Source organism: Trichosurus vulpecula, chromosome 2, assembly GCF_011100635.1.
Source record: "Trichosurus vulpecula isolate mTriVul1 chromosome 2, mTriVul1.pri, whole genome shotgun sequence".
Taxonomy (NCBI): domain Eukaryota; kingdom Metazoa; phylum Chordata; class Mammalia; order Diprotodontia; family Phalangeridae; genus Trichosurus; species Trichosurus vulpecula.
Window position 1 is genome coordinate 412249291 of NC_050574.1, and position 27540 is coordinate 412276830.

General features: G+C 38.1%; 1 protein-coding gene across 5 annotated transcripts in view; it reads left to right on the forward strand.

Moving 5' to 3' along the window:
* Window positions 1-27540, forward strand: part of SHROOM2 (shroom family member 2) — a 245925-nt gene that overhangs the window by 174661 nt on the left and 43724 nt on the right. Inside the window, exon 1 of one of the 5 annotated variants that reach the window (XM_036747869.1) lies at window positions 23387-23577. The exons of the other annotated variants lie outside the window; for them this stretch is intronic. The gene's annotated coding sequence lies outside the window, so the exon portion shown is untranslated. Of the gene's footprint in view, window positions 1-23386; window positions 23578-27540 lie in introns of those variants that run through there. 5 annotated transcript variants of the gene reach the window in all.

Genomic DNA, 27540 nt, shown 5'->3' on the forward strand with positions numbered 1-27540 from the left:
GGAACTCTAAAAGTTGATTATTTTTTTAAAAGTTTTTCTACCAATATGCCCATGAATTGTCTTCGTTTTTTTGTTTGTCTGTTTCTCTTACATCTTCTTCCCAGCTGCTTGTATTGTTAATGTATTTTTGCTTAATGGGAAGATCTTTCCCATCCATTAATAGGCCCATGTGACCTGCTTAAGTCACATGGAAGCCTAAGTCATATGAGCCTGGGTCACTAGGGTTGTGATGCCTTCTGACCCTGAAGAAATGTATATATACTGAGGTTAGCATTTTGCTTTGGGGCTCACTCATTGGAGGAGTTTTCATGTGATGTAGCCAGATGAGACTCTGGGTAGCCATTAAGGATCTCTTCCCCCACCCCGGCTTTGAAAAACCCAGATGTTGGCGCATCTCTCTGGTAACTATGTATGTGTTGCTTTTGTTCAGACAGTTGGAAGCCCTGTCTGTTGGCCTTTGCTGTTTGTACTTGCTCTGTTTATGTACTCTCTGTTTGTATTTTCTCTGAAGTTTAGGGTGCTGACTTTTCCCTGAACTAAGTGAATGATATGTATATGTTTGATTAAAGTAAGATCGTTGACCCCTTTTAAGTTACTTTCCTTTAGGGAAGCAGATCAAAGAACTTGTGCTAGCAGCTCTCCTGTGTGCTGGTGTTATTGGTCTTACACCCTCACAGCAGCTGCAAGTAACATTGTTGTTACACTGCTAACATCCAATCCTCCCAGTAGATTTTCCCTAATTTATTGCTACTGAAGTGACCGCATGTTTCCACCTGAGAAAAAGAAACAAAGGTTTGTAAATGTGAGACAACATTTCAAAACGTTATCTATTGTCCCTGTGTTTTATCCATAGGAAAAGTAACAGTTTGAATTCAAAATGGACCAATAACAGTATCTCCCAGAAAGATAGGAGAAAGGAAAGTGAGTATTTCATTTCTTTAGTAGTTCCCAGAATGTTCGTGTAAGTCAGTCAATAGTGAGCCCTTTCTACATAAACGCACACCTGTATGTATTATGAGCTTGCCCAAATTATATTACCTGGTTTAAAAATAGACTTTCAGTAATGCTCTGTAAACCATTCAGTATCTTTGTCAAGAAAACCTCAAGTGGGGTCACAAAGGGTTGGACAGGACTGAAACAACTGAACATTTAGTGCAACTAAATGTAAGTGACACAGTGGATAGAACGTTAGGCCTACAGTCAGGAAGACCTGAGTTTACTATTAGCACTGTGCTAAGCATTGGGGATAGCCCTTACCCTCAAGGAGCTTACAATCTAATAGGGGAGGGTAACCCAGAAAAGGAAGTTGGGAAGGGGGGTGGTACCCAGTGTTTTGGCACATGATAGTAAAGTCCTAAGTAGTGCAGTGGGGTCAGAAATGAAGAGATGGAGAAGCCCAAAGGATTGAGCCTGGGTGGAAAATGAAGCAAAACAAACATTCAATGCTTCTTTTAAAATTTGAACTATTGAAGTACTGCTATACATCGAGGTCAACTGTTTTCTCTCAACTGTTTTTCCTGATAGAAAAAAATGTCAATATGAGACTGACCTATAGTGTGCCAGAATGGCAATCAGGAAGACCCAAGTTCAAATTCATCCTCAGATACTCGCTAACTGTGTGACACTGTGTGGACAGTAACAACACCTACCTCTCCAGATTCTCGTGATGACAAAATGAGATAATATTTGTGAAGCACTTTGAAAACCTTAAAGCATTACAGAAATGATTTTACTATAATTTGCATCATTCTTATTATCTTTGCCTATGTATATACAGTTTCTTAAGTCATTTTGGAAAGTGTAGCCTGTTCAATGATCAGGAATTTTAAAAAACAAGTAGTTTTCAGCTCTTGAAAAGCATTTCTTTCCTTTTTTTTCTTACTCTCTCCTAAGAATTTAACATGGAAGATGGAGGAGAGAGGGGAAAAGTAATATAAATTTATATATTTATATTTGAAGTAGCAAAAATAACCACTTATAATGTGGACTTCATAGAATCATTATCAAGAGTTGCTATGCAGTGAAGATAATAGATACCTGGTAGCAAAGGTTCTCCCTAAGTCTATGTCAATTCAAAAGAAACATGAAAAAGGGGACTGTAGCACATTCTTATATCTTGTGTGTGTATATATGTATATACATGCACACATGTATATATATGTACACACATATATAAAAGATGACGTGTGTGTGTGTGTATGTGTGTGTGTGTGTGTGTGTATAAACCCAGGTACTCTACCCTCCCTCCTTCCCAGCTTCCTTTTGTATGTCTTCTTCCCCTATTAGGTTGTAAAGTCCTTGAGAGCAAGGGCTATCTTTTTCATATTTGTATCCCCAGTGCTTAGCAGAGTGCCTGGCACTTAGTGGGGCTCTTAATAAATGTCAACAGACTCATTATTAACTGACAAACCTTCATGAGCAGAACCTTCTGGGAACTATTGAAGAAAATGATAGCATTTGCTTTCCTTCTCTCTTTCTGGGAAAATTGTTATTGGTCCATTTTTGAGTTCAAACTAGTTAAAATCCAGGTAAGTTACCTATAGTTTCATAGAACTAAAATGTATGCATTATTTTACATTGTATGGATTTACTGTACTTGTTCATTTAAAACAGACTTACATTGTATTTATCCCTAGCCTCTTTCCTATATCCCTCTCACCCCATCTCTAGCCATTTACTGTTTTATACCAAATATTTTCAAGTAAGGCAACATTATTCCAAACAACCCAGTGAACATATTTGTAATGTACTCTTGTGAAGTAAGATTTTTTTTTTTAAAGACTATTTAATCTTGACCAGAGTTCTAGAAAATTGGTGGCCAGACTTGTACTTGCCCACAAAATAAGCTTGTCTCACAACCTCTTCAAGGAATCTTAATGCCTATAATCTTTCTGTAGTTTCCTTTTCCTGAGGCAAATGGAATCCATGTGAGCTTCAGATTCTGTCATTCCTTCACTGCTACCCCCTACCTAACCCTTTACAACCAGATTCTTGAGCTAGTTTACTTAATGCCTAAATAAGATGTTCCCCCCCAAAGATGACAAGAATCTAATTATAGTTTACTTCGATGTATGATAGTAGTTCAAATTTTAAAATAATTGCTGTTGTAAAGAAGTATTCCTCCTTCAGATCTATTGCCATTAAGCCAACAGCCAGGAGAGAATTCTGCAGAATAATTTGTTTCATTTGTTGGAATGAGCCCAGCTTTCCTAAAAAGTTCAAGTGGGTTCCCTGACTCCCTTCAAAGTAACATCAATATTTGGCACTGTTGTTATTTGGTTGGTAATGGAGACAAGACAAAAGAGCCCTGTAAGAATAACCAAAAGCCTTAAATGATTTGAGGCATCTGAAAAATATTAAGTCCAGCCAAGAGATCCTTTATCTCAGCTATCTTAGTGGATGAAAAGAATAGGCCAGCCCAAGGGGTGGATGGGATGGTGACAGCAGGTGACATAGGGAGCCTTCTTTTGCTGCTTTTTTTCTGTTTCAAGGAGAATGAACTTGAGATTAGGAAGAGTTGAACAAAAATGATTAACAAGGAATTGGAACTCAAGATGAATAGTGGGAAGACAACAGGAGATCACTTACTACACAGGTCAAGTCCTCTGTCCCCACAAACTGCATCCTCGGATATCGAAAGAACTGGATGCGATTGCTGAAACGGTCTGTGAACCGTGAGGAATTACCATGACCTGGAGCGAGGAAGATGAGGAGCAGATGTTTCCCCAGGTTTCAAAAAAGAAGGAGCAGGTGGATTCCTCAGTCTTTACAGTGACAGGCTTAACGTTGATTACTGGAAATATTCTGCAGTGGGTTATTAAGTGGATCATTTGTGACCTCTTGAAAGGGAAACTGTGATTCCTGATTTCTCCAGTTGTTAATGTTTCCTTTTCTCCTTGAAATTACTTGGTATTTGTCTTGTATTTCCTTATTGGTGTGTGTGTTGTCTTCCCCAGTAAGTTTTCTTAGGATGGGGAATGTTTCATTTTTGGCATTGTAATGTCAGCCCCTACAACGGTACTTGGCCATACATAGTAGTTACTTAATAAATGCTATCTCATTTAAATTGAATTATTGTGAAATAACAGGACTACATTTAGGTTAAGTCACTCAAGGTCAGTCTTCTGGTGGGGGTTGGGCTGGGGGGGTGGGAGGGGAAAGACCTGAGTTGGTAAATTGGGGGAATGAACAGAGATCTTATGTTGGCGAGGTATTTCACAGAGTCTTTTATGATTGATTGGATGGATAAGTACAGTCTGGAAGGCAGTACAGTTGGTGGGATGGGATTGGTTGAATGACCAGATCCAGATGGTGTTTATTGAAGGATTCAGTGTTAGCCTAGAAGTCCCTAATGGTACATTGCTAAGATGTGTGCTTTATGTATAAATTTATCTGACCTTAGACAATTACTAGTTTATGATCTTGGGCAAATCCCTTAATTTCTGTTTGTTTCAGTTTCCTCAACTAAAGTGGGATCATAATAGTGCCTCGCTCCCAGGGTTGTTGTGTGGATCTAAGGAGATAATATGTGTGAAGCCCTTAGCACACTGCCTACCACACAGTAGGCACTGTGTAAATGCTAGCTGTTAGGACCACTATTATTGTCAGTTACTTGGAAGCATATGTTACATGTTTATCAAACTTAAAGGCAAGCTGGAAAGGATAGCTTCTACATTGAATGTCAAGATTGGGGTCTAACAAAATCTCAGTAGGTGGGAATGGTAGACAGACTTTATCTAATGAAATTAAAATTTAATAGGGCTCACTGTTACTCTGGTGCAGTGCAGTGTTTCTTGAACCAAGCTGTACGAAACCCTGAAATATTCCAGTTGTTCGGGATTTTTTATGACTCTTATGTTGTTTGTTAATAGACATTAAAACTCATAATCTTAGAGGATTTTACTACAAGTGTTCTGCCAAAGTTTTGTTTAAACTAAAGGGTTCTCTCTCTATGGAAAGGTTCGAGAACCTGGTAGAGAGTTGGCTTTAAAGTTAAGAGGATTTAAATGGCAGCCCCATCCCTTGACCCGTCCTGACCATGTAACCTTGGCTCATTGTCCACAGGCAGCTCTTTGACCAAATAGTACTGAATAGAACTTTGACCAAATAGTACCACTGCATTGGTAAGAGGGGTTTCCTTGCCACCAATTTATTATGCTAATGAAATCACAGGTCTGGACAGAACAAAACAGATCAAAGAGTCTTTTACTCCCATTTGGGAAAAAACAACAAGCAGAAACCTCAACTGTGTGATTATAGCATTTGGGGAAATAAGCCTTTTTTCATATTTAAAACAACAACAAAACAAAACAAAGCAGTGGTGTATCAGGGAACCACAGGATAAACGAATGGGCAGTGTGATGTGATAGACAAAAAACTGGTGGGATCTTTTCTGCTTAGTGTTTCAAGAATCTGTGATTTAACTGGTGTGAGTAGGCTCTCCATGGATGCATACATACCGTAGCCCAGGGATGGGGAACCTGTGGCCTCAAGGCCATATGTAACCATCTAGGTCCTTGGGTACAGTCATTCTACTGAGTCCAGGTTTTACAGAGCAAATCCTTTTATTAAGGGGATTTGTTTTGTGAAGTTTGGATTCAGTCAAAGGGCTGCATTAGAGGATCTAGAGGGCCTCATGTGGCCTTGAGGCCACAGGTTCCCCACCCCTGCCCTAGAGAAATTTAGCCTCTTTGAGAGTGGCTGAATCACTCATCCCCTGGCTGCTGACCTCGTGATTAGGCCTTTTGAGTAACTGGTTTTCAGGCTGTGCACCAAGGGGTTGGTCAATGGACTGGTATCTGAATCTTTTTCAACTTGAGTGAGACTTGGGTTTATGCTCATACTACATATGACTCATTCCCCAGCTTTGAGAATGATTGGAGAGCCAAGATAGAGAATGGACCGGTAAGGGGAGCGATCTGGTTGGTGCTAACTCTGACTTGTTATTTTGGTGGAATGGGTGATACAGAGCTTTTATTTAGGAGAAGAGGAGAATTTCAGTAACAGAGTAGGGAATTTTGAGTTCACTGATACAGGTTGTTTTTCTTTTCTGGAGGGAGGGAAGAATTATGTCATAAACTAATAAAATTAATGTGCTTATAGAATATTAGTTATGGAATATAAGGTGAGGTTTATATCCTTTATGTCATGCTTCTTCTCATAGTGGGTGAGATGGCGACGTTGAGCCCTATTAAATTTTATCTCATCATATTCTTTCCTTCAGTCGTACTAACTAAGATTTCTTTGGATCCTAATACTACCATGCACCGAATACAGGATCCTTCAGAGCTTTATGTGATCTGCAAGTTTGATAAGCACGTCACATAGAAAACCATCTAGTCCCACCTTTTCATTTCAAAGATGGGGAAACTGAGGCCCCCAAGAGAATCAAGTATAAAATCCAGGGCTTTTTCAGACTAATTTTCTTCTGTTTTCTTTTTTGTGATGTTGTTTAGTCATTTTCAGTCGTGTCCAACTTTTCATGACCCCATTTGGGGTTTTCTTGGCAAAGATACTGGAAGAGTTTGCCTTCAGCTCATTTTACAGATGGGGAAACTGAGGCAAACAGGGTTAAGAGACTTACCAAGGGTCACACAGCATGTAAGTGTCTGAAGCCACATTTGGGCTTAGAAAAATGAGTCTTCCTGACTCCAGAGTTGGCACTCATCACTGTGCTACCTGTCTGCCCCCTCTGTTTTCCTATGATGACCAAATATGTAGCAATGAAATAGCACTGCCTTAATGAGTATGGGGCTTGATGAAAATTACCTTTGATTTATAGTCAAAAATGCCATCTTAAAAGGAAACCTCAGAATGAGTAGCTGAGTTTCATCATCCTGTCTCTGTCACCAATTCCATCTGTTATGTTCGGAAAGTCCTTTAACCTTAAATTTCCTCATCAGTCAGTTGAAAATTACAATTCTGAGCAGACTTGCCAGGATAATGATGCATCCAGCTCTCAGTTATTGAGGACCGTAGGGCAGAGTCTGAGCCTGGAATTTTTAAAGTGTTGAATCTAGCATTCCACATAGTTTTGGCACAACTGTGGCATGTGCAGAACTTTCAGTAATGGAATAACTCTTCATTATATTTGAAGGGCTATTTTTTTTGACTTATACATCTATAGATAGATATAGACATATATGTGTATATATATATGTATATATAGAGAGAATCTAGAATATAGATAGATATAATATAGAATATATGGATTGTCATTCCTGTGATTTTATTTTATTTTATTTTATTTTTGCTTAAATTATTAAATTTGTTGTCATGTAATTGGGAAAAATAACTCCTTATAATTGTTTTAATCTTTGTTAGTGGTATATTCACCTTTTTTTTATAATTAAGATTTTTTATTTTTAGTTTACAACACTCAGTTCCACATAACTTTGAATTCCAGATTTTCATCCTCCCCTCTCCCCTTCCCTCCCCAAGATGGCATGGAATCTGATATATCCTCTACATATAACTTCACATTGAACTTATTTACACAATGGTCAAGTTGTAAAGAAGAATTATGACCAATGGAATGAATCATGAGAAAGAAGAAACAACAAAAACAGAAGAGAAAACAAAATCACATTCCTGTGATTGTGTGTGTGTGTGTGCGTGTGTATATAAAACCATAGGAATGACAATCCATGGCAGTTTGTGGTAGTGATCTCCTGGTTTCCTTTCATTTCAGAGTCTTATTTTTAAAAAAACAAACAAACAAATTCCAAGAATAACTTTATCCCCTCTTGTATTTATACCCAAATGGCTTGGAGAAGAAGCGCCAGGACAAGTTGACACCCTTGGTTTTACTTACTTTTTATAATTTGGAGAGTTTTCATATTGTGAGGGTATGGGTTCGAGGAGTTGTTTCAGAGGTTAGGAAGTGTGGGCAGGTGTAAGAGGGAGCACAAGAAGGTTACAGAGCAATGTCAGGGAGTAGGAAGAAGAGTGTAAGGATAAGTAGAAGACAGAGGACGTCAAAAAGAAGAGAATGATGGAAAAGAATACCTTAAGCTGAAAAAGGAAAGATGAAAGCCTCTAATTGACAAATGGAAAGAAACAGCACCTTTAGTTAGTATAGTGTCAAATAAAGAGGTGAAGACTTTTTTTAAAAAAATAAATAAATAAAGGTTGGGGGCAGCTAGGTGGTGCAGTGGATAGAGCACCATGCCTGGAATCAGGAGGATCAGAGTTCAAATCCAGCCTCAGACACTTAATAGCTGTGTGACCCTGGGCAAGTCAATTGACCCTGATTGCCTTCAAAAATTTTTTTTAAAAAAGTTTAATGATTAATAGTAATAGCACATATCTCATCATAGTTGACACTTATATGGTGCTTATTGTGTGCCAGGTTTTTACACACAGTAAAAACTAAACGTTTTACAATTATCTCATTTGATCCCCACTACCTCGTGGGGAAGGTGCTGTTAATTATCTCTACTTCACGTATGAGGAAACCAAGGCAAGGAGAGGTGAAGTGACTTTCCCGGGGTCACCTAGCTAGTTTGAGGTCGCATTTGAACTCCAGTCCTCCTGACTCCAGGGTGGGTGCTCTATCCCCTGTGCCACCTAGCTGTCCCTAACGTACATTCTGTTGGAGGGTATAACGTATAAGTAACTTGAGACACACAAGATGTATACAGAGGTGATGGAAGTTAATCTCAGAGAGAAAAACACTGGCAGATGGGGGATTGGGAAAGGCTTCCTGTAGAAGGTGGGATTTGAGGTGAGTCTTAATGGAGGTGAAAAGTAAAAACAGCAAACGGGCCAGTGGAATTGGATTATAGAGGACATAGAGTGGAGCAAAGCTCATTTGATTCTCAAGATAGCCTTCTGTAGTAGCTACGATGGATTTTTTCCATCACCATTTTGTAGTTGGGGAAATTAAGCGTCAAAAGGGCTGTGACTTGCTCATCACCACATAGCTAGTAAATGACAGGGACAGAATGTGAAACCAGGTCAGACTTCAATTCTGTATTCTTTCTACAGTTACACCGTGATATCTGGAGGAAAAATAAAAACCTTCCTAATTTGTTATTAGTGAAAATAATATTGATGGTGATCACAATGCACTTACGTAATGCTCTTTTAAGTGTTACAAAACGACTTACATACATGCTTATTTGATTCTATCTATCCCCAGACTCTAGCAAAATGTCTTATATAGACTGATAAATTTTAACAAATGTTTCTTGATTGGATAAACAAGACAATATTTTGGACCTGAAATCAGGAGACCTCTAAATGAGTCCTAGCTGTTTCACAGACTGGCAATGTGACCTTGAGCCAGCCCTTTGATTTTTCAGAGCTTTGAGCAGAACAATAATGCTGGCTCTACAGTACCTCACAGGGTTGCTATCAAGAAAGTGCTGGGTGGATTGCAAAGGACTGTACTGATGGAAGCTATTATTAGTCTTATTTTCATCGCACTTCAGGACACCTGTGATTTCACTGGGGTAGAGAATACCTTCTAGATTTCAATCACAACCCAAACATACCTTCTTCTGTGTGATTTTTCTCCTTGCCTTTCCACAGATTTCTTCTATTTGAGGATCCACCCTGTTTGCTTGGTCTTCGTATTTCATGTCTATCAATGCAAAAATTGGTCTTGGTATCTGTCATCTCTCCCTTTTACTACATGACTGTCCCACATCATTTTCTACTTTTAAGCGCTTTTTTATTTTGTCTTTTATGCGGTTTTCCCTCTTACTTTGGAAATCCACCGAAGCTTACCTGTACCCACCATGCATTTTTCCATTGCTCTTCACATCACCTCCAATTTTCATTCTTCTGAGATTGCAGTGTTTTAAGACTTGCAGCCATAATAACAAGACTTAGAGGATATTAGTGTCTTTAAAAGGTGATCTTTTATTGTATCAGGTAGCTTTGGGTGACAGGAAGTATTGACAGTAGCTATATGCCCTTGGGTAAATCACCTTTCTTTATTTGCCTTAGTTTACAGAATTGTAAATTTGGAGAATGATAATATATCAACCTTTCAAGGTTGTTGTGAGGCTATAATGAGGTACCATTTGTAAAGCGCTTAGCAAAGCAACTGGCACATAGTAGGCACTACGTAAAATTAGTAATAGTTGTGGGCAGCTAGGTGACACAGTGGATAGAGTGCAGGGCCTAGAATCAAGTAGACTCATCTTCATGAGTCCAAATCCAGCCTCAGACACTTACCAGCTGTGCGACCCTGGACAAGTCACTTGACTCTGTTTGCCTCGGTTTCCTCATCTGTAAAATGAGCTGGAGAAGGAAATGGCAAAGCTTTCCATTATCTTTGCTAAGACACCTCACAGGGGTCATGAAGAGTGGGACACAACTGAAAAATAACTGAATGTAGTAGTTGTCATCATCATCATCGTTATTATTACTGGGCAGTTTCCTTTCCTTTTTCAATTCTAGTCTCAGCTTTATTGTCCTTCTGTGGCACCTGTCCAATATATACGTACTCAAGAGGTTATTTATTCAAATGCATGCCGTAATCTGGACAATATGCATTCTTTATCCTCTTGTCTTTTCTCTTGTGGATGATAAGATTAATCTTTTGCATTACGATGGATCTCACTAGTGAAGCTTTCCATTCATAGAGATGGGGAAATAAACCCAGGGGTTAGTGGTAGTTGTCTTCCAGATCAATTTCCTTTCATATTCTCTTGTGATCTTTCCCACTTTAAGCCATCTAAATTTTTTTTCCTTGAGTGCTTTCAAAATTATCTCTTCTACACCAAGGACTCCTGTTATCTCAGTTGACCTTCCCAACAGTCATGTGAAGTAGGTGCTTTTATTGGGGATGGAGCCAAGATGGTGGAGTGGAGAAAGCATGAAGGTGAGCTCTCCCAGCATTCTCCTCCAAACAACTTTAAAATCATTCCTGAAGTAAAATTCTGGAGTGGCAGAGCTAACAGAAGGTCAGAGTGGGGTATTCTTCCACACCAAGACAGCTTTGTAAATTGGAAAGAGAGATCTGTGACATTGGGGTGGAGTCTAGCATGGAGCCCACATGGATGAAATACCTGTGGTGGCAACAAAAGAAGCAGTGGCTTGGGGAGCTCTTGAGCCAGAGACAGCAAGGGGACCGGGCAACTAGTCAGAAAGAGATTATATCAAGGTAATCAATGAAAAAAAAATGTGAAGGAGAGCAGCCTAGCAGTTCCAATGTGGTAACCATCAGAACAATTTGGCACTGGCTGAGAAATAGAATAGTGGATCAATGGAATAGATTAGGTACACAATACACACTAGTAAATCACCATAGTAATCTAGTGTTTGATAAACCCAGAGATTCAAGATTTGGGGATAAGCACTCACCATTTGACAAAAAATTGCTGGAAAAACTGGAAAGCAGTTTGGCAGGAACTAGGTCTAGACTAATATCTCATACCATATACCAAGATAAGGTCAGAATGGATAAATCATTTAGACATAAATGAAGATATAATAAATAAATTAGGGAGCAAGAGGAAAATGTACCTGTCAGATTTATTGATAAAGGAAGAGTTTTTTTAAATAAATGTATTTATTTTTAGTTTTCAACATTTACTTCCATAAGTTTTAGACTTTCTTCACTTCCCTCCCCCCTCTGCAAGACAGCGTGCAATCTGAAATATCTGATATTTACATATACATTCTTATTAAACATATTTACACATTAGTCATGTTGTATAGAAGAATTAGAACAAATGGGAGGAACTATGAGAAAGAAAAAACAAAACAAAAAAAAAAAGAGAGCAAATAGTCTGCTTCAATCTGCATCCAGACTGCATATTTCTTTCTCTGGATGTGGATGACATTTTCCATCATGAGTCTTTTGGAGTTGAAGGGAAGAGTTTATAACCAAACAAGAGATAGAAAGGATCATGGGAAGTAAAATAGGTAATTTTGATTACACGAAACTGAAAATCTTTTGCTCAGACAAAGCTAATGCAACCAAAATCAGAAGGAAAACAGGAAATTGGGACAAAAATTTTACAGCACGTTTCTCAGATGAAAGCCTCATTTCTCAAATATATAGGAATCTGAGCCAAATTCATGAAAATAAGAGCCATTCTCAAGTAGATAAATGGTCAAAAGGATATGAATAGGCAGATTTCAGAAGAGGAAATCAAAGCTGTCAACAGTCACATGCAAAAATGCTCTATGTAACTCCTGATTAAAGAAATATAAATAAAAAACAGCTCTGAGATAATACTTCACATCTGTCATATTAATTAACATGACAGAAAAGGAAAATGACAAATGCTAGAATGAATGTGGAAAAATTGGGACACTAATGCTCTCTTGGTGGAGTTGTGAACTGGTCCAGCCATCCTGGAGAATAATTTGGAACTATACCCAAAAGGCTATAAAAATGTGTATATCCATTGGCCCTTCAGTGCTACTTATTAGGTCCGTATCACAGAGATCAAAGAACAGGGAAAAGGACCTATTTGTGCAAAAATATGTATATCAATTCTTTTTGTGGAGAGGAAGAATTGAAAATGAGGGTATGCCCATCAGTTGGGGAAGGACTGAACCAGTTGTATGGTATATAATTGTGATGTAATTCTATTATGCTATAAGAAAGAATGAGGAGGATTGTTTCAGAAAAATCTGGGAAGACTTAGATGAACTGATGTGAAGTGAAATGAGTAGAACCAGGGGAACATTGTACACAACATTGTAAGGATAATCAGTTGTGAAAGATTTAGCTCCTTTATTCAAGACAATGATCCAAAGCAATTCCTAAAGACTTATAATGAAAAATGCTGTCTACCTCCAGAGAAAGAACTGATGAACTCTGAATGCAGATTGAAACATATTTTTACTTTATTTTTTGTCTGTTTTCTTTTGCAATATGGTTAATATGGAAAAAATGTTTTGCTTGACTTTACATGTACAGTGAAATAAATGAAAATATAAAAACTCCATAAAGACTGGGAACGCAGGCATGTAAGATTAAATGACCCATATAGCTAGTCTGACATTAGGTTTGAATTCATGTCTTCCTGACTCAAGACCCAGTACTCTATCCATTATACTCCATCCATTATGCCACCTCATGCGCTGACTCCAGATGTCCTCAGGGTGATCTGAATGTTGGGATTCAGATCAAACTCACTGCAGGCCCATTTCTCCCTCAGTTGCTTTTTTTCCTTGCTATTTTGTGAGGCAGCCCCACTCAGAATATTCTGTCTTCCTCTCTCTATAATGATGTGCAAAGTGCTTGTACTTGAAACTTGTCTTTCTTCTTGGTGTGGAAAACAGGTTAAACAGTTAGTCGGGGACATTCCTGACTCATTGTCGTAATTCTTGTGCAGTGGTTATATTTCTCTTAGAAATGGTGATAGACAATGTCTTTATTTTTTCATTTTCCACAAGAAATCATTATTGCATTCCCAAATGCTGTCCTTTGATGCCTCGAAAATGACTGTGTTTCAGCTATTTTATCACTAAAACTGCTGCCCATCAATTGCTATTTTAACTGACTTTGGGCATTCCCAAATCTTTGTTTCTCTAAACATGTCTTAATTGCACACTGTCTGCTGTGTGTGTGTGTGTGTGTGTGTGTGTCTTGATTTGCCAACTTAAATATCCTAAACTCTCAAAAAGTAATTGACATATATATTTGTCCTATATTTATCCCTTTATCCTTTTTTTATCCCAGTTATTATATTATTCATGTCCATTTTCTCCTTTACTAATATTTTCTTCATAGTTTTTTTTAAAGATATTGTCACTTGCGTAATTGTCACTGAACTATAGGAGTAGTTTTTATTTTCCTTTGGAAGTCAGTTCTTTTAGATTCTCCTGATTCCTCTCTAAATTCTTTCTTTCATTGTTGATGGGTTTCCCCATATTAGCACTAAGTGCCTCAAAATAATTTGCTCCGCTGTAAGTGTAGAACTTAGTTTGACCCAGTGCCATATTGTGTCTGTATTCATATATATCTCTATATAGATATATATATGTATGTAAGTGTACGCACATGTACATACATGCACATATATGTATGTATCTACGTGTGTGTGCATATGTTTATAGATGCACACATGTACATATAAATACACTTTTAAAAAGCAGTGAGACCTCCAGATAGAGCCCCGATAGATTCTGAATGCAAATTGACGCATATTTTTTTCTCTCTTCGTTTTTCTTTTTTTCATAACATGGCTAATGTGGAAATATACTCTACCTGATTCCACATGCTTAATGGGCACTATATTTGTTGCCTTCTCAGTGGGTATAGAGGGAGGGAGAGAATTTGGAGCTGAAAATTAAAATAATTGTCACTAAACTATATGAGCACTTTTCAGATTTCTTTAGAAAACTGCCCTTTTAGACCATGCTCATTCCTCTATAAATTTGTTCTTTCATTATTGATCGATTCACCCATATTAGCACAAGGTACCTCAAGATAATTTGCTTCCCTATAGTATAGAATGACCCAGATTAGGGGTGTGTGTATGTATGTATGTACACATGCAAATACATATTATATACATTATGTGTATATACTTTTGGGGGGATTATTTAATATTCTCTCCTCCCCCAAATTACATGTAAAAATAATTTTTAGCATATTTTTCTTAAAATTTTGAGTTTCAAATCCTTTTTCTCCCTCCCTCAACAACCCCCCTCATTGAGAAGGCAAGCAAATTTGACATAAGTTGGTATATATTTACTTTCAAAAAGTGGTGAGACGTCCAGAAAGAGAACTCATAGACTGTGAGTGCAAAATAAATTAAACAAGAATTAAAAAAAAATAGAAATAGAAAAGCAATGAGACCTCTCTGTACCTTCTTCCCTTTCCTTCTGGAAGCTACCAAAAAATAATAATAAATACCAACATTTGGGTTCGGACCTGAGATAGCGCAGTACATGTGACATTTTGAGGTTCTTTCCTTTTAAAGGGACTCTCCCAAACATTTCTCACAAGGAGAATGTTTTTCGATAATATTCTATTACAACTTACATTTATAGATCCCGTTATGGTTTGCAAAGTGCTTTTCTTTGTGTTTTTCCGTTTGGTCCTTCGAAGTAGCTGCTTTTGTTGTCCTCATTTTACAGATGAGGAAACTGAGGCTGGCCTTAAATGATTTGTCCCCGGGTGACTCGTGTCTGCCTGTCTCCAAGTCCCGTGCCCCATCCTTTGATCACCTTGGCCTCCTAGAATACTCTATAGCACAACTCCCAGTAAGGAGCTTCCTAGCGATGAGATCATAGTGTTAATAACACGCAATTTTATAATGATTTAAGGTTTGAAAAGTGTCTTCCTCATAAAAACCCTGTCAGGTTAGGTAAATATCATTGTCTCCATCTTACAAACGAGGAAAATATGTGTCTGAAAGGCTTAGTGATTGATCTGTGATCACATAGCTAGTGTAAGCGTCTGAGGTGAGATATGACTCAGTATTTGAGGTGAAGTTTGAATCCGTGTCTGCTGATTCCAAGTCCAGCTCCCTGCCCTCCACCCCCCCCCCCCCACTTTTGTAAGAGCCTAAGAAGCCTGTAGGGCAGCTGGGTACCTAAGTGGATAGAACATCAGGCTTGGAATCAGGAAATATGTTCTTCATAAGTTCAAATCTGTGACCCTGGGCAAGTCACTTAAACCGGTTTGCCTCTGTTTCCTCATCTGCAAAATGAGCTGCAGAAAGATTGCAAACCAGTCCAGTATCTTTGCCAAGAGAACCCCAAATAGGATCGCGAAGAGTCTTGACACAACTAAAAACGACTGAATAATAACAGCGAAAAGAAGCTTCTAAGACGTTAGTGGGTGCTCTTCGTGGAACTCAGGCATCTTTTAGGAAAATAACTATATTTTCAATTATTTGTTCCTTCGTGGTGTACATCGGAGTGCCCTTACTATCTGTGCTGCTGCCTCTCTGGTTTGGGCCTTTATTGTCTCGTTCCTTGGTGGTTGGGGTGCTTTCCTAACCAGCCTCTCTGGCTATATTTTCTCCCTTCCCCTTCCATTTTATCTCTTTGACCTATCCAACCCTTTTCTCGTAATTGTTTTCCTGGCCCCCATGTAAAATGCTTGTGTCTCCCTAATTTACAGCCGTCCTCTTCCCTGTTAAGTCTCAACTCCTTAGTGAATCAATTCAGTTCCATACTATATTTCAGTAGCAATGAGTAATGTCAATTCTACTTGCAAATCCCTTGTTCTTGGGTCCTGTCACCACTGACACTTTTCCAGACTCCTACCCTATGTTGTTCCCATGATCTGTCTCCTTGTTTCTTATTCATTTGTGCTGCTGAACCAGAGTTAGAGGAAATCATGGTAACTGTCTTGACTGGTTCCACTACCAATTTGTTTTCTAATTTCATTTGGACCCTCAGTATGTCAAGGCAGTCGTTTTATTTCTCCCCAAGGCATTTCCTGTCCTTTTCACCACAGTGGTTGCTCCAGACTTTTTTTTTCCTCAAACCTCCCATAGTATTCCCTTCCTGCACCCTCTAAACTGAGGACTTTGCCTCATCCTTAATCAAGAAGTTGAAGCCATTTGTTATCAGCTCCTGCTTCTCCCCCTCTTTACCTTAAAACCCTTTGACCTTATCCCGGATTATTTCCCCCTTTGTTATGCCAGTACCCAACGAAAAGGTGCCTCTTCTCACCAAGGTCAACCCTCTGGGCATACCTTTGGCACTTTAAAAAAAAAAAACAAATTTGGGGGTGGGGGTGATTTTGTTACCCACTTACCTATTCCCAAATTTTATTCTGTAAGACATTAGAGAGGTAAATGAAACAGATAGTGGATTTTATTGTTGCTGTTCTTGTTGTTAAGGGAGAGATAGTATACTTGGAAGCAAATTTCCCTTTATTTATCATTATTTGTTTGGGCAAGATCGTATCTCTGCTGTTATAGTTGGCAGATTGGTATAAAAAAATACAAGCTCCCACTGTGTTTGTTGTTAGTTGAATGTGTGTGTGTTTTTATATATATATATGTGTGTGTGTGTATATACACACACACACACACATACACACATATATATCCATATAGATATATATATCCATATGGATATATATACACATATATACATACATACCCAAACATACACACTCCAATAAAGCAGACTGCTACCAACTAGGTTATTTTCCAGATCTATCTATCTATCTGTCTGTCTGTCTCTCTATCTATGACACAATCATTAAAAATTCTTTAAAAGATGTAACCGTAAAAATAACTTTGTTCAGTCATCTTAATTATTAATTTCAAATGGGGTATAAAACAGGGAGGCATATGCCACTTGCCACCATATATGGGTGATGTATATTTCAGAACCCAAATAGTATTGGGGTTATTCTCTTGACAAATGTTATTGTACAGATTGCCTCGAGCCCCAGAACATTACAGAGTTGCAAGTCTCTCAAAGCAAGACATCATGGCCCAATGGATAGAAAATTGGCCTCAGAGACAGGAAGACCCGGTTCAAGTCCCACCCAGGATAAACATTGGCTCTGTGACTTCAAGGAAGTCACTTAGCCTCTCATTGCAGCAGACAATTCTCTAAGACTGTAATTTAGAGAGTAGTTGCTGATCTGGATTGGGAAAAGGGAATTCCTTACTCATGGTTCTTTCCTCCTCTACCCCCTCACACATATACACAAACATATATGAATGAAGGATGCCTGTTCAAAATACATACATATACATATATATATACATATATGTATATTTATGTAAATATATGTGTGTGTGTGTGTTCCTGAGATGTATCAGATATGACCAGTACGCAATCTTGGATAGATGTTGTGTACAAACAATAAAATCAAACCAGAATTGAAAAAGGCCGTGGGATGTATTGCCTTTGGAAATGTGTACAGTCCTTTTAATGATCCTAAGCTTTTTCTTGAAACAAAAGTCCATATTTTAAAAATTTGATTATCTTCAGGCAGTGTTGTATGAATGTGAATCATAGACTAACACATTTTCCAACGTCGTTACATTGGAGGATTTCTCAAAGGGCAGTGGAGAAGGGTATGAGAGAGAGACCTGGGCAGTCTAATACATATTATCAAGTCAGCAAGCATTAATTAAATTTGTACTATGTGCCAGACACTGTGCTAGGTGATGGAGATATAAATATAAACCATAATTAATATAATCCCTGCCCTCAGGGAGCTTATATTCTAATGAGGAAGGACAACACAAAACATAGTAGTATTGTAAGGGCATAGTAACAAAGTGGTAACAAAGTCTGGAGCGTGAAGCTTAGCGTATAAGCTGAACCTTCGTTCTGAGGAAGGGCCCAGACCTACATGTTTTAGTCTCTGGATTTTGTCACCATGCCCCTCCAGTATTGCTATGTGGTAAGGAACTTAACAATGGGAGAAGGGGGCTGCAAGGAGCAGAGAGGGGGTAGCTGGAGACATGGCTTAAGGATCGTCGTCAGAGAGGTATATTGCTTGGAAAGAAGGTGATCTGGTTATGTAGCAAGAATGACAGATGATAACATTGTAAATGAAAACAACTTTTGAATACCCAAGAACGTAGAATAATTCAGGGACCAATCCTGACTCCAGAAACCGAATGATGAAGTGTGACTCACGCTCTAGGCAGAGAGATGAAGGGCTATAGGTGCAGAATGAGACATCTATTTCCAGAATGGAGAGAGAGAGAGAGAGAGAGAGAGAGAGTTTCACAAAATTGTTTGGCTTAGATACCTTTATTTGTTACGTAGGAGAGAGCTTTTTTGTGAAGAGGGTATTGTGGAGGAGGAGTGTGAGGGATGGGATTTATAATAATGCAAAAAAAATGAATAAAAGAAGGGAAAATGTCAGTGAATGTCATATATTACATATGGAGAGAGAGAGAGAAAACATATAAGCACAAAATGAAGTTCATAAGGGAACTTAAAGAGGGGTGGAAACAAGCATTTAATAGGCACCTATCTGCCAAGCACTGTGCTAAATACTTTACAAATATTATCTCATTTAATACTTATTTTGGCATTATTAAAATTTTATCATAATTTCTTGTATTGTTGTGTTGTTTTTTTTTTTAACAGCTGGAAGGGGCCTTAGATCATGTAGTCCACCTCCTCTTATTTTACCTGACAGTAAACTGAGGCCAGAGGCCGTAAGTGGTTTGTAGGAATAGCACAGGTTAGTCACCGACCCGGACCTGGAAGCCCGTTGGGATGCTTACGTGGATGCTTATCCCATCATCATACCATACTGACATCCTCCCAAACTGACTTTTAGTGGACCTATAATAGGCTTTATTACTGTTCTTGATTTGTGGATGTATTTAAATAATCTTTGAAACAGATACCTAGCCCATCTTACCCTCAGCTACTGATAGAGACCGGCAGTTCTAACACATGGGTGAATTAGGAACTGGGAAAGAAGAGTAGGAAAAAGAAGGGAAAGAACAGGTGGGAAAGAAAAAACATAACTTGCTATGTAGCATTTGAACACAATACAATTTATGGTTCAATGACAGACCAGCAAAACTTAAATTACTGGTATTACATTATTAAATGTACACAAGCGCACGTGCACACACACGTACATGTATAAATATATAATTTACTACCTAGGAATTTATATTTACTTATTACTCATATTATTATTTATATCACTACCTGGGAATTTATATTTAGGAACATATCTAGGAATTTACTACCTATCTAATATATATTACTACCTAGGAATTTATATTGCCTTTAATTTCCAAAGATTTAACATTATTTGATAACACACTTAGCACTTTTAAAAAATATTAACAGTCGTGTGTGTGTGTGTGTGTGTGTGTGTGTATATGCATATACATACATACACACACAGACACATTATATGGTATATATGCATGTGTGCATTTATAAACAAAAATATATGAGCAACATGCATAAAGAAAAGTAGAAAAGAAAAGGGAGCCCTTGCAGTGGTGGCATAGAAGAGGGAGTGGTTTTGGGTGCTGCTACTATTTATTTTTAAATACCATACCTATGATTTCATCAACATATGAGGTTCCTTGAGTGAAATTCCATAGACCAATTAAGACTGGCACCTGCTCTTCAACTTAAGGTCTTGGGGACTTGTCGTATGTGTCAGAAGCCAGACTTAAACCCAGTCTTCCTGACTTGGAGGCCAGCTCTATAGGTGCTGTCTTTCTCTATTAGAATTTAACTCTTTGAGGACAGGGACCATCTGACTTGTCTTTATTTGTATTCCCAGCAACTAGCAACACGCTTGGACCATGATAAGTGAATGAATAAATGATTGAAGTTTTGTATGAGCAAAGCACTATGCTTAACTCTGGGGATACACATGATAAAACAAGATAATCCTTTTCCCAAGGAGCTCCCATTTTAATGAAGGCTTAAGCTTTAAATCAGTTGGAATGTAGGATGTAGTATCAAAACATGATGTCCTTTTCTTTCGTGTTATTTCCACTGATAAAATCGGGTCTGATTTTGAGCTATTGTGCAAAGTGGAAGATTCTGATGTTGAGCCATTTGACAGTATTAAGGACATTGGCGGCAGGACCGTTTGTTTTTAGCCACGAGATGCATCTTGACAGGGTTGTCTACCCAAGATGATGAATGCTAGAATCATTGCTGTTCCCAAGGCTTTTAGGTTCAGGGTCCTGAGTGTCTTTGGAAAAGTTTGGTGGAAGATGGCCGTCAAGGTCGGGGTAGTGGCTTTCCTTGCCTGGTACAGGCTCCATTTGTCTCTCCCTCAGGGTATTTTGCTAGTTCAGGTGGGCTACCTTTTCTTTCCTGTGAGTGGCACTTAGTTGGCAGATGGTTGATGTGAAGGCTGGGCTGGAAGCTGGGTTGGTGTTTGGGGTGGGGTCCGGGGAGAAGGAATAATAGTACCACTCCCAGGCTTTTGTACTTATCTTCGTATCAGTGTCAGTTGGTCAGTGGCTGTTGCTAGTGGTATGAAGTAAGTCAGCCCCTTCTCCACAGTGATGGCTGTAGTGTCTGGACTGGAAGCATGTCTGGTGGATCGAGGGGACATTGTTATACCCAAGGCACTTGGATTCTGGGGTGCTGGACAGGCTCCATTATGGTGGACAAAGTTGGCTTGTCTGGCATAGGATACCTCCTGTCTCTTCCTAAGGCTGCCTCGCTGCTTCACACTAATAAATGCTTTTCCATTTCATAGTAATCATACGAGTTTGGGCCCTTTGGGGGCCACAAATGAAAAAAAGCATCGCTGCCATTAAAAGCTTAAGATCTATTTTGGAAACTAAGATATAAACAAATGAAAAGTTCAGTAATGGTGGACAGTGAGTTCTGAGAAACTATACTTTCTGGGTCTGGGTTTTTTTTTTCCCCCACTTTGCATTACTTCTTAAAGTTTTCTCCAGATTTTTTTATATTCCACTTGGTTAAGTTGAGCAAGCTTTTTAAAGCTCCTGCTATATGCTTGCTGCTGTTCCAGGCCATAGGGATACAGAAATAAAACAGTCTTTCCCTCAAGTAACTGAGACAACATGTACACAGACAACTAAATGTAAAACATAAAGTTATTTGGTTAGGGAGAAAGCACCATCAATTGGGGATGGGGCGGGGGGGGGGGGGGGGGGGATTAGGAAAGACTCAGCGTAGATGGTAGGAGCCAAGACTTGAAGGAAACAAGGGATTTCAAGAAGGCTGAGGTGAGGAAGGGAATATGTTTCCAAACATGGGAGAATAAACCTGTCTAGAGGCACAGAGTTGGGAGATAGTAATTACATTATAGTATTCTATTAATTAAAATACCAAAATCTATTCAACCATGTCTTATTGTTGTAAAATTTTATTATTTATAATAATTATTATTGTAAATATTTAAATTTTCAGTGGTTTTGCCATTAAAGATAATACTGCTACAAACATTGAGCAGATAGCTTCCCCCAGACCCCTATTACACAAAACTCTGTCTATGGCCATCAGTAAAATAATTGGCTTAGAGGGTAAGATAATTTTTGTCACTTTTGCACCTTACCATCAGATTTCTTTCCATAAAGATTGCTGCCATTTTACCATTTCCACTGGCAGTGTATGAACTTACCTGTTCTTCTCAATCCCATCAGCCTTGAACTTCCTTATTTACTTAGATTTTGAAGGAAGTTTGGAATATAGACAGGTGGAGAAAAAATGGGAAGCATCATGAAAAAAAGCCAGGAGAATAAGAGGCAGACTGGCCACAGGGGCAGCAAAATTATAGGAGCCGCTCCTTTATAGGGATCCCTTCTACACCGACTGATCATAGATTGCTTTTTAAAGCATATCTGCATCCCTTAGCTCAGTACTTGGCACATACTAGAAATTCAGTCCAACAGTTGTTAGTTATGTCTAATTTGAAATCTCTCCTACCCAAAAGCAATATTTGTGATTGGATTCATAATAAACCCAAGGGGTACAGATCTGAGAAGACCCAGTTACTCAGTGTTTTCGTTTTTCTTACACTTAATTTCACCAATTGGCTTTAATATGAAGTGGAAAATACCTATTAGATAGCACTAGCAGGATGGCAAACTGTGTGAAGTCTTCTAGAATTGGTGCAGTTAGAATTTAAAATATAATTTTCCCTTTTGTATTATAAAAAGGAAGACACATAAGCCATTTGGGGTTTAAAAAGACAATTTAAGCTTTGAAGTCTTTGGAGCCTTTCTCCCTGAGGTCAGAAGTTCTCAGTGATGTAACATGGAATACAAACTGAGCCTTCAGTCATCAAGGTTAAAGTTGACAGAGCTTGTATGAACTTGTCAATCATGCGGCAGCAAGCAAAAACAAGCCAGCTGTTGTGAGGGAGGCATGGCTTTGAAAATCCTCTGTGTTACAGTCAATGAGATACAGAGGCTGAAACAAAATCCATTCTGTATGGTCCTGAATCTCACTGCTGTGTTTGCAAGCGTGCTGAGCTCCTGGATCCAGTAGACACAGAGGTGAGGAGCAGGTAAGGAATTCCTGTGTTTCACTTTTAAAGGACTGGACCCGTAAATGGGAAACAGGGTTTAATGATCACTCAGTATTTCTTTGCTGTTTCACCATTGTAACTAATACTTCTTTTGTTCTCCTGTCTTTAAGTAAAGGCTGCCTGTCAGTTCCTCTCAAAAACTGCTGCACCACATAACAGTGGGTATGATGCGGGGTGATTTGAAACCATGTTCCTGGTTTATTGTTCTGCCTGAGGTCTCTAAAAATGAAAAATGATGCAGGTGGAAGTGTTGGTTCTGGCTAGAGACTCTGTGTGTGTGTGTGTGTGTGTGTGTGTGTGTGTGTGTGTGGTGCCAATCATTTTTAGCACCTTTTGTTTTCACACTTAGCAAAATGCACACTGGAATTAGAAGGCAGTGCCTTTTTAAAACTGTTTTCTGGCTTTCTGGGCTGAAGTCTGTAGTCCTGTTAGCTTCACTTATGTGACTGGTAGCTCTGGTATTTTTCAGCATTGCACGGTGTGAAATAGATTTCTGCAGAGCTGGCTTCCCTGCAGATTAGTCTCCCCCTCAGACTGGGTAAAGAACGCCAGCATCAGATGAAGACCTTTCTCTTTTCCTTTCCTTCCCTTTCTTTTTCTTTCTTAGTCATAGCAGTAAGAAACAGGTATTTTGACTCTTGGGAGCCCTGAATGTGAATATTGAAAGAATGGTGAGTCAGCAGCCACATCAAAACGAAAAATTATTTAAATGAAAGGTGTGCATGAAAATTAATTTAGAAAATATTGTTTGTATGCATTCACAGCTTTGTGCAGGCAGGTTTTTTTTAACAAAAATGATAATGGGAAAATCAAATCATTGTAATTCTTAATGTTTTTCTTTCATTTTTTTATATTATAGCTGTTGGGTTCTGTTTAGTTTCTTCTGTGTGAAAATCTGCCTGATGACAGTTTGGGGTCATTTAATTTTTTAAAAAAATACACATGGATTTTTGCCTTTCATGTTCTGATAAAAGAAACATTTCAAGTCTTATTTTGTACATATTTCCTAATGAATGATATTTATTTGCCCACTGTGTTAAATGACACCTTCTTTTTTGTACATATACAATAGATACCATTTCTTAAATAGTCAAGATTTGCTGCAGATGCAAATTGACTGTTTAGGTATGTATGTAACTGGCTTGTTTCTATGAGTAGGAGTCCATGCTTGCTGCTTATGCTAGCTGAAAGATGAAAGGGAAGAAGAATGAAAAGAATGGGTTGCAAAATTGTATTCTGTTAGCAATTTAATTGAACGTTAGGTGGAATGTTGTGCTTAAGATTTATTAAATAATTGGATACAAATATTCTAATGTATTTTACTTGAAACAAAATAAAGATTTAGGATGGCTTTGTTTTTATGGTGACTATAATTCTTTCTCCTTCAAAATGGGTCAGGTTGGAGTAAATTTTTTAGCTTCCTAGATTGTTTGTTGTGAAATGAGTTCTGCAGATAGATAAAGAAAAAAATATATAAGCGTACTGTTGTGAGACAGTTTGAAAGAATAGCTGTATTTATCTTATAAAATGAAAGCATTTGATCAGAGGCACTCTTCATTTGTAGAAGCATGAAAATAGGGCACATAAAAAGCTGGTCTAATGAAAGATGCTAACAATAACCATATATCATGCACCGGCATTAACAGCTGTAGGTTACATAAGGTTTATGTAGCCCAGTTGGGGTGACACTCTATCATATTAAATACATGCCAGCTGTAGGATTTTTGTTGATTGACTGCTCAGACAACATCTGCCTTTTGGATTTTAGTAGTTTTAATACCTAATGGATATTTCATATGGCATTTGGAAAACACCTACTTTCCAATTTTTCCCTAACCCTTCTCCACATCATACAAGGGAGTATTAGTAAAGGTGGGGGTGGAGTGGGGAGACACAAAAAAGGAAGGACAGTAGAATAGTTGTCTTCATGTGCTGATTTTTTATTTGACAGAACACCTCTTCTCCCCTTCTTCGCCCCCCCCCCCTTAGGATTGCTATGCTGCCTTTAGCATGGTTGAATAACTAGACCACTTCTGCAGTTTGTAGACCTCCCTTCACCCTTGAATTATTACCAGAGTAGTTTAATTATTTAGTTTCACAAATTATTTTCTAGAAACAGATCAGAGGAGTACATTAGAGTTGTATCTTGTGCCAGTTAACTTGATCAAAATTCTGACATTTTCAAATCAACAAATACTTTTGGAAATAAATTTGTAGAGAGAGGCAAAGAACTTGAAATGCATTTAAAACTATTTAGTCTTCCTGAACCATTGTGACATATTTATTATTAGTTGCCTTTCATTTATTTAGTAAAAAATTTTTTTTTTATTTCAATGATGACCAGTTTTCTGCCCAGATTTTCTTTTGGTACTGTGACAGTATCTTTGACAGATCAAAGATTTAAATCTAATTCTGTGTATAGTTATAAAATTTGCCATCCAATCCAATTCTCCAGGTGTTATAGATTATGGAAAAATTGACAGTGTTTAAAAGATTAGGGCTAGAAAATAGTCTCAAAAATGCTCTCTGGGTGCTAGGTAGGATCTTACATTGTGGCAGTTGGTGATCTGATAAATCTAATGTGAATATGGATTTACATAGTAAGTTTTATTACAGAATTTCTGAGATCCATTTGAGAGGGGAGTTTTTTTTCCAAAAAATATACCTCAAATTAATAAAGGTAATGAAGCACTCAAGAGTACCTCATTCATCCTTTTAAGGGTTTTAGGATTTTACAGATCATATATAACCCGTATAATAATAAAAATAATAATAGCTGACATTTATATATCACTTTAAGATGGATTACATATGTACATTCTTTTAATCATCACAACAACCTTCTGAGGTAGTTGCTATTACTATTCCCATTAAGGGTCCCAGGGTCCCACAGCTAGTAAGTATGCAAGGCTAGATTTGAACTCAGGTCTTCTTGGCTCCCAATTCCTATCTTCCTTATCCTCTGCATCACCTCTGCCATATCCTCTGCCTTATGAAAAGTAAAATACACATGCCACATCGTTTGCTCCCAATGTGTGGAAGATGGAAGCAGTTCATGTAGTAGATAGAGAGCTGCTCTTGAAGTCTGATGGCCTTGAGTTCGAGTGTCACCTTTTTTTTTTTTTTGGCCTGCTTTCTCAGGCCCTGGGAGCAGTATCCTAAGTAACCAAGATTAAGTTGTTAAGCAGGTACCAGACTACATTAGACAAGAGAGTTTCTTAACTGGGGCACTCTATATCAGTCTCAGGTCCTGGCTAAACTAAAAATTACAGAGAAAGGTTGTTCCCCTTCTGACTCTGTCTTACTAAATGCATTCAATGATAGGTGTCCTCATTATGAAATTATAGATATTTATTCAGCAGTTCAGCTTTGTCCTGTTTTTTAATACTTATGATGTATAATGTTTCTGCCGTTGAAGCTTCTCAAACATTGCTTTTTTTTTTTTTTTTTTGGCATAAATACCCCCCACCCCCACCCCCTGCTTTTCCTATGAAAATATTTGAGTTCTGAACTAAAATCTGGCCACTTGATTTTATTTCATTTTTTAAATCAAGTATTTTTAAAGTGTGCTTGTTGCTACTGGATTTTAGGATTGCTGTTCCTTCACTTGCTAATCAGATCCAATAAAATCTTTGGGTGGATCGTTTGGCTGATGTGAGTGTGTTTTAGTGGAAGGAGCATTGGAACTGGAATTAGAATCATCAAGACCTGGGTTCAAATCCCGCCTGTGACATATACTGCCTCTCTGATTCTGACCAGGTCACTTAATGTCTGCATTAGCCAAAGGAGTTGCATACACCCATGAAATCACAGTTCCAGACCAAAATACCTACAGTACTTTTTAAAAAAATTTATTTTTAGTTTTCAACATTCCCTTTTATAAGATTTTTAAATATAAATTCCTCCTGACTCCTCCCTCCCACACTCTGCGCCGGACCCCCCCCCCCCCCCCCCCCCCCCCCCCCCGCCAGCATGCAGTCTGATATAGGCTGGCTATACATGTAGTGCTTAACTTTTCTCTGAGAGGGTTGTTATGAAGATCAAATGAGATGGTGTATTTTGTGACAAGTGCTTTGTGAGCTATAGAACAGCAAATCAAATCAGCATTTATTAAGCACCTCCTATGTATTCTGAAAATACAGAAGCCAGAGTGCCTGGAAATATAAAGACAAGAATGCCTTCCTGCAGGGAAGGAGTTTATAAGGGAGTGACAACACAAGTGTATGTAGGAATATTCAAAACACATGCAAAACAGGATCAAGGTAACCTTGGAGAAAAAAGCATTAGCAGCTGAGTGGAGCAGAAAGGGCATCTTGCAGAAAGAAGGTGGCGCTTGAGCTGAATCTTAAAGAAACCACAGATATAAATGCCAGCTGTTATTGTTAAAGTGGTCCCTCCTGGTGGTTTTATCTTGGGACTTGATATTTGTAAGGATTTGGGTTAATATATTCCATCTTGGTAAAGATAAATTGTGCTGATGATCGCCAGCAAAGCATATACTTTGTCTTATCCCAATAGAGATCATTTTAAAATATATATAGAAAGATATCTTTACATATTTTAAATATATAAATATACTTTATATATTTAACCTCTCGTTAAATAAAACGTGTAATATTTATCGCTAAACATTA